At 45.9% G+C, this 12855-nt stretch overlaps 1 non-coding gene across 1 annotated transcript; it reads right to left on the minus strand.

Moving 5' to 3' along the window:
* Window positions 1–10603: 10603 nt before the first annotated feature.
* Window positions 10604–10705, minus strand: LOC133233846 (U6 spliceosomal RNA). Its single transcript, XR_009731894.1, has one exon. It is a non-coding gene; the product is annotated as a U6 spliceosomal RNA (small nuclear RNA).
* Window positions 10706–12855: the final 2150 nt, after the last annotated feature.

A 12855-nucleotide genomic window follows, 5' to 3' on the forward strand; every position in this document is an offset into this window, starting at 1 on the left:
CCATGTGTTCCCGCGTGTCCGGAATTATGCTGTTTGCTCAAAGAACATGTTCCTAATGTGTTTGGCTTCTGTTACCCCTTGTGATTGCAATGCTCATTGTCTTTGGAATTTATGATTTCAGAAGCAACTGCTCGGACTCACTTAACTGGACACTTTTGGAATGTGAAGCCTGGGGGATTCACCAGCAGCTTCACTCTGTTCTCCTTTTCAGGCAAGTCTGGCCCATATATGGGCACCTGGTGTTTGAGGGATTCTAGGGGGACTGGTCCCCTTTTCCATTTGGAGCCCCAGAGCCTTATCTAAATGACACGGATCCATCATGATTTGAAAGCAATTCTGTTCATCAAAACAGAGGATGAGATGGTTGGATGGCACCACCGACTAAATGGACAAGAGTCTTGAGTAAACTCCAGGAGTTGGTGATGGACAGGGAGGCCTGGAGAGCTGCAGTCCATGGGGTCGCAAAGAGTCGGACACGACTGAGCGACTGAATTGAACTGAACTATTCATCAATCACATTATCAGAGAAAAAATACTTTCTGGTGATGGAATAACGCAGTGTCATTTTCAAAAAGAACTTTCCTGCAGTGCTTTCCTCAGAGGCACCCGAGGTACTTGACCAGATTTGCGTCTCAACTTGACAGCATATTTACTTAGAAGAGAAGCACCACTATTACCAATTCCACTTGTGCAGGCAGGAGACCCACGAGCTATTCAAGATCCCAGGCCCTGTTCTCTTTCTCCACTTGATGAATGTCCAACCCTAACCCCAGGGACTGTTACAGCAGGAGCCATTCCCAGACCCCTTGGGCATTTTAACTGGGATTCTGCACTCTTTTCCCTTGGAGCTCTTCATACGCTCTGGGTTCACTTCCTGCCCCGAGTCCAGCTACCTCCTGGGGCCCTGGGAAACTCAGTTTCATGGAAGCCTGATTTTTCCCATATATCTCATCAGTCTTAGATTTTCTTTTAAGAACAACAAATGGGATAAGTAAAATTTCCCACTAGTCTGGTGTTTAATACATTAAAAATTAAAGCTATCAATCACTTGTTGCAGCAAACAATGACACAGGCTCAGGGAAGGTACACAACTGAATCTGGTTATAAGTGACGGAGAAAAACCTTAGTTTTAAAAATGGGCCAAGAATGAATACATTCTGCTGCTGCTGAGTCGCTTCAGTCGTGTCCGACTCTGTGCGACCCCATAGACAGCAGCCCACCAGGCTCCCCCGTCCCTGGGATTCTCCAGGCAAGAACACTGGAGTGGGTTGCCACTTCCTTCTCCAATGCATGGAAGTGAAAAGTGAAAGGGAAGTTGCTCAGTCATGTCCGACTCTTAGCGACCCCATGGACTGCAGCCTACCAGGCTCCTCCGTCCATGGGATTTTCCAGGCAAGAGTACTGGAGTGGGGTGCCATCGCCTTCTCCGGAATACATTCTAGAGGCTGGAAATATAATTTTTCCACTCAGTAAAAAAAAATGTTGATATGCAAAATTCTAGCCTTTCTTTGAATCCCAGGGGCACTGAAATGAAATTTTATATTACCATCCTCCACAGGCATTTGTTGGGGTCGGGGTGGGGCGGGCACTGTGTGCCTAAGGATGGGCTCCTATGACAATGCACAGATTAAGAGCTAAGTCTTGGAAGGCCAGTGGATTGAGACCCAGCTCTAGCACTTATTAACCTGGTGAATATGCTACTTGATCTCTCTAAGCCTCGACTTTGTCATTTGTAAAAGAGCACTAGTAATACCTACCTCAAAGGTGTGTCGTGAACCCATTATATATGATGCATGCAAAGCGCTCGCACAGGAGACAGACTGAATCAACGTCAGCTGCTGGCCTCATCATATCACCAGTTATTGACATAACGTTCCAGCTGGGGGCACGGGCTTTAACTAATCCAAAGCAGCTTATGCTAGGAACTAAACAAGGACGGCAAAAGTAAATGCTTTTTAACAGAGGAATAAGGGGTTTTGAAAAAGGAAGATGGACAAAGCTTCAAAGTGGGAAGTAGGCCCCGTGTGGGGGCTTCGTCTCCACCCTGAAGTGGGGTCTGCTACCCGGTCCTGTCCTGCCAGTTCTATAGCTGCCTTGAACCAACACGGTAGTGCCTCCCTGTTGGAGACTGAAAGTTTGTGTCCTTAACTGTCTGCCCCCAATTCATATGTTCAAACCCTCATTCCTGATGGTATTTGGAGGTGGAGCCTTTGGGAGATAATTAGATTTGGATGAGATCACGAGGATGGGACCCCCATGATGGGTTGGTGTCCTTTATAAGAACAGGAAGAGACTGGAGCTTCCTCCCTATGTCCGTGTGAAGACAGGGAGAAGTCTACAAGCCAGAAAAGGGCCCTCACAAGAAATGAACCTGTCAGCATTTTGACCTTGGACTTCTCGGCCTCCAGAACTCTGAGATACAAATGTCTGTGTGTAAGTCATCCAGTCTGTGGTATTTTGTTATTTACAGATGCCTGAGCGAAGACACTCTCACATGGAGGTGAAGGAGTATCAAAAAACAGCTTGGGCATGGGAATGTGTCGCCTTCCAGACAGGCAGTCTCCTTGGTTTATTGGACATCCAGGCATTTTATTGATGTCTTTCTTTTGACTGGCAGGAGCAAAGTGTCCTCTCTTGGCTGGGGTCACTGAGTAAAGGAAATTTGAGTTTGAAATATTGAAATCTGTTCTCTTCTTTGATGCCAAAGAATTTAAGTTCCTCAGCTATGATTTTTTTTGGCTCTCTCAAACTTTTGCTTTCCTTAGTCCCTTCATCTCTGCCAACTGGTTTCAAAATAATATGAAATATGGGCGATTTTTATTAATGCTGTCTTCCCTCTCTTTTAAAATTCAGGGCCATCGATCTCTTTGATCAAAAGAAGTCACAAGGTCTTTTCACACTTGATGGAGGCACAGATAATTTAGTGTTTATCTAGGGGAGTGTTTGGGCCAAAATTAGACAAGTAGCAAATGTCACTAAATCATTAAGATCTGGACACTCAATGACCAACGTATACCAAGAAAGTGAAGGAGGTACAGGACAGAAGGGAAGCTGTTTTAATTCTCTAGATCTCTTCAGTTGTGGCTCCCCAAATTGAGTGAAAAGCTTGAAAAAAGGGAGAAGTGGGTTCGTGGTTCCCAATGGTTCATTTGATTTTCCTTATCCTAGTATTATGTTTGCTTTTGAAAGTGACCAGATCGCATTGCCGAGTGATATTTGGCTTAGGATCTCTAGAGCTTTTTAGGTATTTTATTTCTGTATGTATTTGAACTTGTCCTGTCTCATCTTGCACTTGATACATTTTCTTTTTTTGTGATAGGTAAATTTAGTTTCTGCTCCTCTGATCCAATTTCATATTTTACACATCTGCTCATTTACACGTTCTGCAGGTACTCCTTGACTGTGATGCTCTGCAGGCCTCCTTTCAGAAGAACCCCTGCCCAAATTCCTGCTTTCTCAAGGCAGAGCCAGGGAGAAGTCCTTCTTTAGGAAACATTCTTTAACCCCTTGTTAAATTGTTCAAGATTAATTCATGCTACAGCAGTCTTTCTCTTAATGACCATTACTGGTATGAATTAGGAGATTTAAATCTCTTTTTCAGTAAACATCATTTAAAAATTATTAATATCATCCAGTATTGTTGCAGATATCTGTACAATCCTAGGTTGCTTACTATGCACCATCATTTGTCCGTTTTCAAACTTGATTCAACTTCATCTTTCATAGGGTTTCCTCGATAGTCATCAGTGGTTTTGCAATGACTCGAATTCAAGTATGTCGTTGCTTCAGTAAATGCTTTCGACTAGACTCAATAACTGTACTTCATCGAAGTTAAAAACGAGTCGAGTATTGGGGAGGAAGAACGACAGGGAGGAAGGAAAACTTCGCACGTTGGAAGGATGTAGTGAGGTAGACGTGTTGCATGAATCCAATTGTGTTGTTAGTGTTTACGACAGAACCTCTGAGCTTGGCTTTCCTGTCTCAAGACTGGGATATTTCCCGCTATTTTCCCTTTTGTTGCTCGGATAGGAAAGGGGGTGCGTTCCTCTTTTCACTCAGCCCAAACATAATACACGAAAAAAACCAAAACAAAACATAATACACGAAGCCTCCCGTGCTTTGGGGGAACATGTGGTTGTGTTCTAAACGCCATCTGCAGAAAGATGTCCTGGGAAAGCTTCCTCCCCAGAAAAGAGAAACGTCTCCGGAGCGAGTGATCTCCGGCGCGCAGATTCAATAAGCCCAACCGCACTTGGCTGCGTCACAAACCTAATACGGCAGCCCGTATTGTTGCTCGGGAAGTTTCCAGCCAAACCGAGTTCTTGTAAAAATAAATACTCATCAGCAAATATTTTGATTAGTTAAAAATGTTCGAAATGGCGACCCCCACCCCCACCCCCGCGCCCCTGCTCTCCCCTACGGCGCGAGCGCGGAGCAGAGGCTCCCTTGCCCCCCGCCCGTCCCGCCCCGAGCCCATCCTCGCCCGCCCGGCGCTCGCCCGGCCTCCGGGGCTCACGGAGCCTAGGGCCCGCGGGGCCCGGCCGGCGGGCAGCAGGCGACCTCGGCCTCCCCGGGGCCCTTGGGCGCGACCGGCTCCGGGCTGCCGCCACCTCGCTACACTTACTTGCCTTAAGCTCTTTATTAACTCCCCCGGAGCAGCGCGGCTGCGGCCGCGCCTCCTGCGCCCCGGTGGTCTGGCTCCTCCGCGCGGTGCACATGCTAAACAGATTAACGTGCCTTGGCTGACCCACGCTTCGCAACCCGCGGATTGGGTTTCTGCCGCTCCATGTGGAAATTAACCTATCTGTACCCGTGGTCAGCTGCGCCCGGCCGCTCCCGCGCCGCCCGGGCAATCCAAACAAACCCGGCCGCGGGCTCCCTTTGTTACTCTTGGCTCCCCTCCCCCCGCTCCCGGCCAAATATTTATTGGAAAAGAGGTTCTTCTCTTTGGCCGAAGGTCGGGCACATTTCTGAGAGCTCTTTATTTGTAAATGATTTTTGGCAGGGCCAGGCACCCTTAGGAGGGGGTGGCAGGGAACCCAAACTCCATGCCTGGAGGGTTTCTGGCCCTCCGCAGGCAGGGAGGTGTTTATGTTTGCACAGGGCACCCTAGTCCTGGTCATTAAAAATACATGCACTGTCTATATTTTGCTTTTATAACAGCCCCTCTGTTTAATATGGTTGTTTGCTTTGTTCTAGGGCAAGTTTATGCCCTCATCTCCCATCCCCGCCTCCCATTCACACCCAATAAGCAAAGTGAGGCGATTCTTCTAGGCTTTTTTTCCTACTTAGAAGAACTGAGAAGTCAAACTGGAGGCTAATGGGTACCAACCCGCCTGAAGTTAAATCCAAAGCATGCGTTCATGCTAAGTCGCTCAGACTCTTTGCAACCCTATGGACAGTAGCCCGCCAGGCTCCTCTGTTCACGGGATTCTCCAGGCAAGAATACTGGAGTGGGTTGCCATGCCCTCCCTCCAGGGGATCTTTCCTATCCAGGGATCGAACCCGCGTTCTTATGTCTCCTGCATTGGCCGGCGGGTTCTTTACCGCTGGCACCACGTGGGAAGCCCAAATACAAAGCGTAGCAGCATCTATCTTGAAACTGCTGCCTCTTCCACCAGTTTGCCCTCACTGAGGACTACTAATGGACCTCTGGTCTACTTGGTAAGCATCACCCTTCTTAATCCTACTATTTTATAATTACATAGGCACAGTTTGCTGCTGCTGCTAAGTCGCTTCAATGTGTCCGACTCTGTGCGACCCCATAGACAGCAGCCCACCAGGCTCCCCCTTCCCTGGGATTCTCCAGGCAAGAACACTGGAGTGGGTTGCCATTTCCTTCTCCAGTGCATGAAAGTGAAAAGTGAAAGTGAAGTTGCTCAGTCGTGTCCGACTCTTAGCGACCCCATGGACTGCAGCCTACCAGGCTCCTCTGTCCATGGGATTTTCCAGGCAAGAGTACTGGAGTGGGGTGCCATTGCCTTCTCCAGGCACAGTTTAGCTTTCATTAAATATAGGTTGGAAGTATCTGTGTCAGTTGGCAAGGACTCTATAGTGAATACTGCTGCCAGGATAGTGGAGATGGATCTTCATATTCCTTTCCATCTTGTTGGTCGTGAAATGTCTCCATTGTTTGGGAACCACAAGTGGCTATTTTCTGGGACCATTGCCACTGGAGGTTCAAACATGTTGCCTTGTCCTGTCAGTCAGCCCTGGCAGTCTGATTTGACCTGCTGTGCCATCATTCCTCACTAACATCTAGCTGAAGATCAGATTGTTGCATCAGATTGCTGGGGTGGTTTGGGCGGGTCCTTGAGTGTTGTTTCTCAAGGCCTGTGGCAGCTATCCATCCTACTTGCATTTATTTTCCAGTCAGCCCTTACTGCAGCACCCTTTGCCATCTTGGCATCAGTAAACCATGCGAAACCCTTAGGTGGCAGGGATCGAACTGTGCAATGGTTCCATCCACGTGGCAGGGCCATAATGGTCCCATAGTCAGTGAGAAGTTGGGCACTGCTGCCCCTCAGCAGATCAGTGTTTGCCAGCCCACTGAGTGACATGCGGACTCTGCTGATTCATTCTGTCCTTTCAAGTCATGTATTTCTTGGATAGAGGGCACGTTCCTGAGGTTAAAAACTTTCAGAGCTGCAAGCTTCCAGAAAAACAATCAGGAACCTACTGGCCACACATTTCAGGGGTTTCAGTCTGATGCTGAGAAGATGAACTAGAATTGGCGCCGATAATATGCCCACAGCAAGGAACTCCATTGAAACTGAGCTAAAAATAAATGTGCTGAGGATGAGGGAAATGATGGTCCCTCCTCCCCCCAATAGGCATGGCCATGAGAAACCTGCTAACCACTGAGCTTGAAAAGAAATTAGGCTTAAGGTTCAAGGCAACACAAGGCATAAGTCAGTCAAGAGCTGGAGGTTCTTTTTTCTTCTGATTATGGATAACATCTCAGAATTCCTTCCAGCTTTGGAACTGTGGGGTTTAATCAGAGAGCATTTCTCTGCATTCCTCACAGGGCATCTGGCATCTTGATTCCTGGTAATCCCCCTTTTTTTTTTTTTTTTGTCTTCATCAGCACCTATACTCGATATTGTCCATATGGATCACGTGTGTGGGAACACACAAATTAGAGCAACTTTTGTCTTTTGTCGTGAAGGGCTGACAGGGCAATAAACACATGCAGCCTCCCTCCTCCAGGAATTCCTCATCCTCCCTGTGTGGCTCTAGCCCTGTGGATAATATCATTACAGGACTAAACAAATAAACAGTCGATCCGAATCAACCGGGAGGCACTGGGGACTACACAGTTCCTCTCTGCAGAGATGATACAAGTAAATTTACACTCACAGCTTGGAAGTGCTCCAGCGGCTATGAATAGCCGTTCAGTTCTGTCAGGCTGGGGAGGCGCTGGGGCACTGGGCTGACCCCCTAGCTCTGTCTTTGCTTCAATCAATGTGAGCTTTCAGGGTTCTGTTTTCCTTACTATCCTCAACTGGGAACATCAAGGACCAGTAACACTTTTTATGAACCCTGAACTCAAAGAAGAAGCTTTTACTACGAAGTTAACATATTAAACCCAATGACATGGATGAAAGGTTAATACACTTCTGCCAGCCCAGAGCTTCCCCTTAGAAGGTGATTTCCTGTGTTCAGGCTGTTGCTGCCATCGCCTCTGCCACAGCCCCAACCAACAAGCACGTGGATCCAGAAGACGGATACCTCATGCAGCATCAGCAGCAGAACAGAAACTGACTGTTCTCGGGAAAACGGTGAAAGCTTATTCTCATCCTCACCCACAAATTCATTAATATCATTTTTTTAATAGAAAAGGATCAGTTACGATGATACTGTGAATACCACATGACCTTTTATTTTCCCAAGTTGAAAAATGTAGCTTTCTCGTTTCCTATCTTTAGACATGTGTCAGCAGTTCCTGGGGTGTGCAGGCAGGCCTCTTCTTATGCCTCTTCTGGTGAGTGGAGACTTTCTTTTTTAACCATTACTTTTCCTGAAATGATATAATAGTTTTATGTGTTTTTTTTTTTAAGATAGAAAAGATATATCCTAAAAGAGTGGTCCCCAACCTCTGAGAAAGAACCTGCCTGTCAATGCAGGAGGCTGAGACGTGGGGTTTGATCCCTAGATCAGGAAGATCTCTTGGAGGAGGGCATGGCAACCCACTCTAGTATTCATGTGTAGAGAATCCCATGGACAGAGGAGCCTGGCCGGCTACAGTCCATAGGACTGCAAGAGTTGGATATGACTGAAGTATCTTAGCACACAACCTCCAAGATGTAATGCCTGATGATCTGAGGTGGAGCTGATGTAATAATAATAGAAATAAAATGCAGAGTAAACGCAATGTGCTTAAATCATCCCCAAACCACTCCCACCCCAATCGATGGAGAAATCGTCTGCCACGAAACTGGTCCCTGGTGCCAAAAAGATTGAAGACTGCTGCCCTAAAACATTAGCAGTGGTGGCGAGATTTTGTGTGTGTGTGTGGCAAGATTACATTTGAAAAAATTTATTTCTATTTCTCTGCTTTTCCTCCTGTCACATTCCCCCAAGTTTGGTTCAAGAAGTGTAGCTATTTTTAGAGAGAGATAAAATTAGTTTTTAACAAGGTTATTCTTAAGCAATGTTGGTCCTCTTGAGATACGCACTAATTTCAGTTCAGCATACTCAGCAAAGGTACCAAATTACTGTCTGGTTTATCTGTTCAAAATCTTCAGCTATTCAGAGGGTCTGCCTGCATTTATTCAGGGAGCTGAAGGTGGGCCGATGGAGGATAAAAGCAAATAAAACAGAAAAAAAGAGTCACACACACACACACGTATGAATTAGATAGCGTTCCTTTCAACAGGTGCTTTCTGGTATTTATGACTCATGCTAGAAAACAACTCCGTCTTCTTCCAGCGCCAAGGGACTTGTGCAGGGGAGCCCGGGCTAGGTCAGCATCTGCTTTTTCATCTTAAACTGTGAAGGTTCGGGGTGAACACAGAGGTGTGGTACAGCATCTGGGAACCAAAAAGAGGCCAGCCAGACTCCGAGGGCAGGGGAGGGACAGAGGGCCCCTGATGAGAGCAGCCTCGCACGGCTTCTCGGAGGTCACCATTCTAGAGAAAACGGGTGGAGGGGCAGAGGAATGCTGAGCGATGAGGGAAACAAGTCCAGATCTGGGCATTCAGTAATTTGAGTTCCAAGGACATCTCTGCCATGGAATGGCTGTGAGAGCCTGCAAAAGTGCCTGAACATTCTCTGGGCCTTAGCTCCCTTCTTTCAAAATGAAGAGGTTGGTCTGCTGATCCCAGGTCAGGGTGGGTCAGCTCCCGTCTAGTAGAGTGAGGACTCTTCAACATGTGGTTGAAGAGCTTTAGTGAATAGAGTTGTCTAGTCATGAAGAGACTTTACACTTTCCTGAGAGAAAGGCCCTAAGGTGCCCCCGAAGTGGGTGGGGCAGATAACCAAATCCCCAAAGCCCGCCATGACAACCCCAACAACTTGAAGAAAGTGCGGCCCTCAGATCCAAAGCCGGGATTAAGTGGGAAGATTTTGGGTTGCTCTGATCATTTGTGTGAGGCAGAGGTTTAAATTCTCACCCAAGAGACATTACATTGAGCCCCAGGATGTGCCAGGTACGGCGTTGGGCAAGGGGGCAACAAAGAAGAACAGACTCTATCCTCTGCTCATAGTGGATGATTGTGGACCACCACCCCCCAAGCCCCCACCTCAAGTGCCTGACTTAGGAGACGAGTGACTTCTGGGTACTTTTTATTTGTGTATTTGTTCTTGGCTGTGCTGAGTCTGCTGCTGCGTGAGCTCTTCTCTGGTTGCAGCGAGTGGGGACTGCTCTTCGCTGCACTGCAGTAGCCTCTCCAGCTGCGCAGCGCAGGCTCTAGGGTGAACGGGTTTCAGTAGCTGTGGATCCCTGGCTCTAGAGCACAGGCTCAACAGTGGTGCGTGGGCTTAGTTGCTCCTTGGCATGTGGGATCTTCCTGGACTGGGGATTGAACCTGAGTCTCTTGCATCGGCAGGCAGATTCTTTACCACTAAGCCACCAGGGAGGCCCCTGGTTAGTCTTTAGAAACTCTAGTTTGGTAGGGAAGGGCCAGCTCCTGAGGTTAGAAATCAAGCTGTGGCCTGAGGCCACCTGGCAGAGATCTCTAGGGAGCAGGGAAGGAAGGTGTTTCTGATAGGGCTCTAGTCCTTCCATTGCTGTCGACACTGACTCAGAGTTCTCTCTGTAACCTGAAAGCCTAGTGACTATTATTGTGTTGCCTATATTTTCTTTTGGTTTCCCATCATATTCAGCTAAGTCATTTTTGAATGCCAGCCTGTCTTAGCTGCATGAAGAGACACTCAAGAAAGGGGATTTACTTGTGCCCGGGCTGAACTGAGGAGGAACTGGGTGTTCCAGGAGGCCAGGCATGGCAAAGGCGGGAGAAAGATAACTCTGGAAATAGCTGAGATTTGGTGATAGAGATAGAAAATAAGATTCACTTGGACAGTCATTTTTCTCACCTAGAGAAATCTCCTTCCAGAAAAATCTCTCACTTTACACTATGTTTAATAATCTGCATTAAAATATATATATATGGAACCCTTCACAAATCTGCATGTCATCCTTGGGCAGGGGCATGCTAGCTTTCTCTGTATCATTCCAATTTTAGTATATTTGTTGCAGGAGCAAGCATGTAACCTACATTTTTAATCAGCCCTTCCCAAAGTTGGATTGGGTTAAATGGTCCTTACATCGCACATTGAGAACTGATGGGATGGATGACTGAATAGGATGGAGTCTTAAGGGATTCACTGAGCTTTCTTTTTCTGGTACACCTTATAAAGACATTTTCTTTATTTCATTTAAACACATAAGAGATTATTATTTGTTTAGGGGAATGTACCAGGTTGAATGGTGTTGCTCTCACATTCATGACCTTCCAAATCAGCTAGCACCTTGATCTTGGCCTTCTAGCTCTTATAGACAGAACTGTGAGGGAAAAAAAAATGACTGTGGCTTAAGCCATACAGTTGTCATATTTTGTTATAGCCGTTCAGGCAGATTAATAAACCTGGTCTGTGTAAGAACAGGAGGAGAGACACAGGGAGAAAGCCATGTGACAACAGAGGCAGAGGTTGGAGTGATACAACTACAAGCCAAGTAATACAAGGATTACCAGTGGCCACCAACGTGGCACTAGCGGTAAAGAACCTGTCTGCAGGGGATATAAGAGATGCAGGCTCGATCCCTGGGTCGGGAAGATCCCCCGGAGGAGGGCGAGGCAACCCACTCCAGTATTCTTACCTGGAGAATCCCATGGACAGAGGAGCTGGCAGGCTACAGTCCAAAGGGTTGCAAAGAGTTGGACATGACTGAAGCGACTTAGCATGCATGCACCAAGAAGCTAAGAAGGGAAAAGGAAGGATTCTCCCTAGAGACTTGAGGGAGCAAGGCCCATGGACACCTTGATTTTGGACTTCTAGTCTCCAGAACTGTGAGAAAATGTATTTCTGTTGTTTGAAGGCACACTGTTTGTAGTGATAACTTTGTTATCACATAACTTTGTTGTGATAGCCCTAAGTGACTAATATAATGTTTCAGAAATAATCCTGCCATTAGAGAAGTAGACGAGCTCTCGATATAGGCATTTATTGTTTTCTAGACTTGTTTGCTTATATTTTGAAGGATACTGGAATTCAAATATTTGGAATTGTCATGACCTAGACAGTGGGCCCTGGTGGCTCAGTTGTTAAAGAATCTGCCTGCAATAGGCAATGGCTATCCACTCCAGTATTCTTGCCTGGAGAATTCCATGCACAGAGGAGCCTGGCAGGGTACAATCCATCAGATTACAAAGAGTTGGATGTGACTGACCGACTGATATGTTCACAGTGGTTTTTTATAGTTCATAACATCTTTGCCTTAAATTGTCCCTTAAAACAGAACCATACATGATCTTGAATATTTGAGACAAACAGGTGTTTGATTTTTTAAAATAAGATTAAAGAAGAATAAATGTACTTGTTTTTTATAATAAACAGAACACTTCAAAATTTCATAATAGAAAATAAATTCATTTTGAGGTTCAGTTGTCAGGCATGAGTAGATTTGAAGTAGTCACTTTCTCCTCTTAAAATTCTAGAAGTTAACTTCAATAATAAATCTGATTTTCCATCTGTTTGAAGTCATGGTAAAATTTTGTTCAGTGAGTTTAACTACCTGGATGAAACTTCAGTAACTTGAACATAGCAGAAAAACTCATGCAAGAAATCAAACATATCTCAAGACATGTTAACAAAATCCTCTCTTCTTTGATAGTTGCTTTGTAAATTACATGACTAGATTTTACTTCTCAGTGCTGAAAGTTCCTTGTGTTTTGTGGTTGGTACTTTAGTGAACCTAACATCTGACAAACCATTGATTTGCTAGCATTTAACTTGCAATCTCTGAGTTCTCAGGGAGGTGCTATATTATGGTGTAACATGATAGAGAAGGGGCAAAGAACTTGGACTGTTGCTGGCATATCAGTTCTTTCCATTAATAAAACACTCAACTGAGTCATTTTTCTCGAACCACTTTTCCATTGTAAAAAACCTGAAATCAAAGGACATGACTGCTTTTATTGGCAAAGCAGTAGATAAATCAGAGACGTAAAAATGCAAAAAGAAGGATTTGCTACAACCCTATGCAGAGTGGACTTGCTGCGTGAAAGGTTTATTCTGTCAGTTTTCCTCTGGAGACACTTAGGTTTAAGGAAATGTTTGTACTGTTCTAGAGAAAAAGTTGGCTGTGTGTTTTTCTTTTGTGTTTAGGCCACTCTGGAAGTAATTCCTTTGGGC

Source organism: Bos javanicus, chromosome 20 (assembly GCF_032452875.1).
Source record: "Bos javanicus breed banteng chromosome 20, ARS-OSU_banteng_1.0, whole genome shotgun sequence".
Lineage (NCBI taxonomy): Eukaryota > Metazoa > Chordata > Mammalia > Artiodactyla > Bovidae > Bos > Bos javanicus.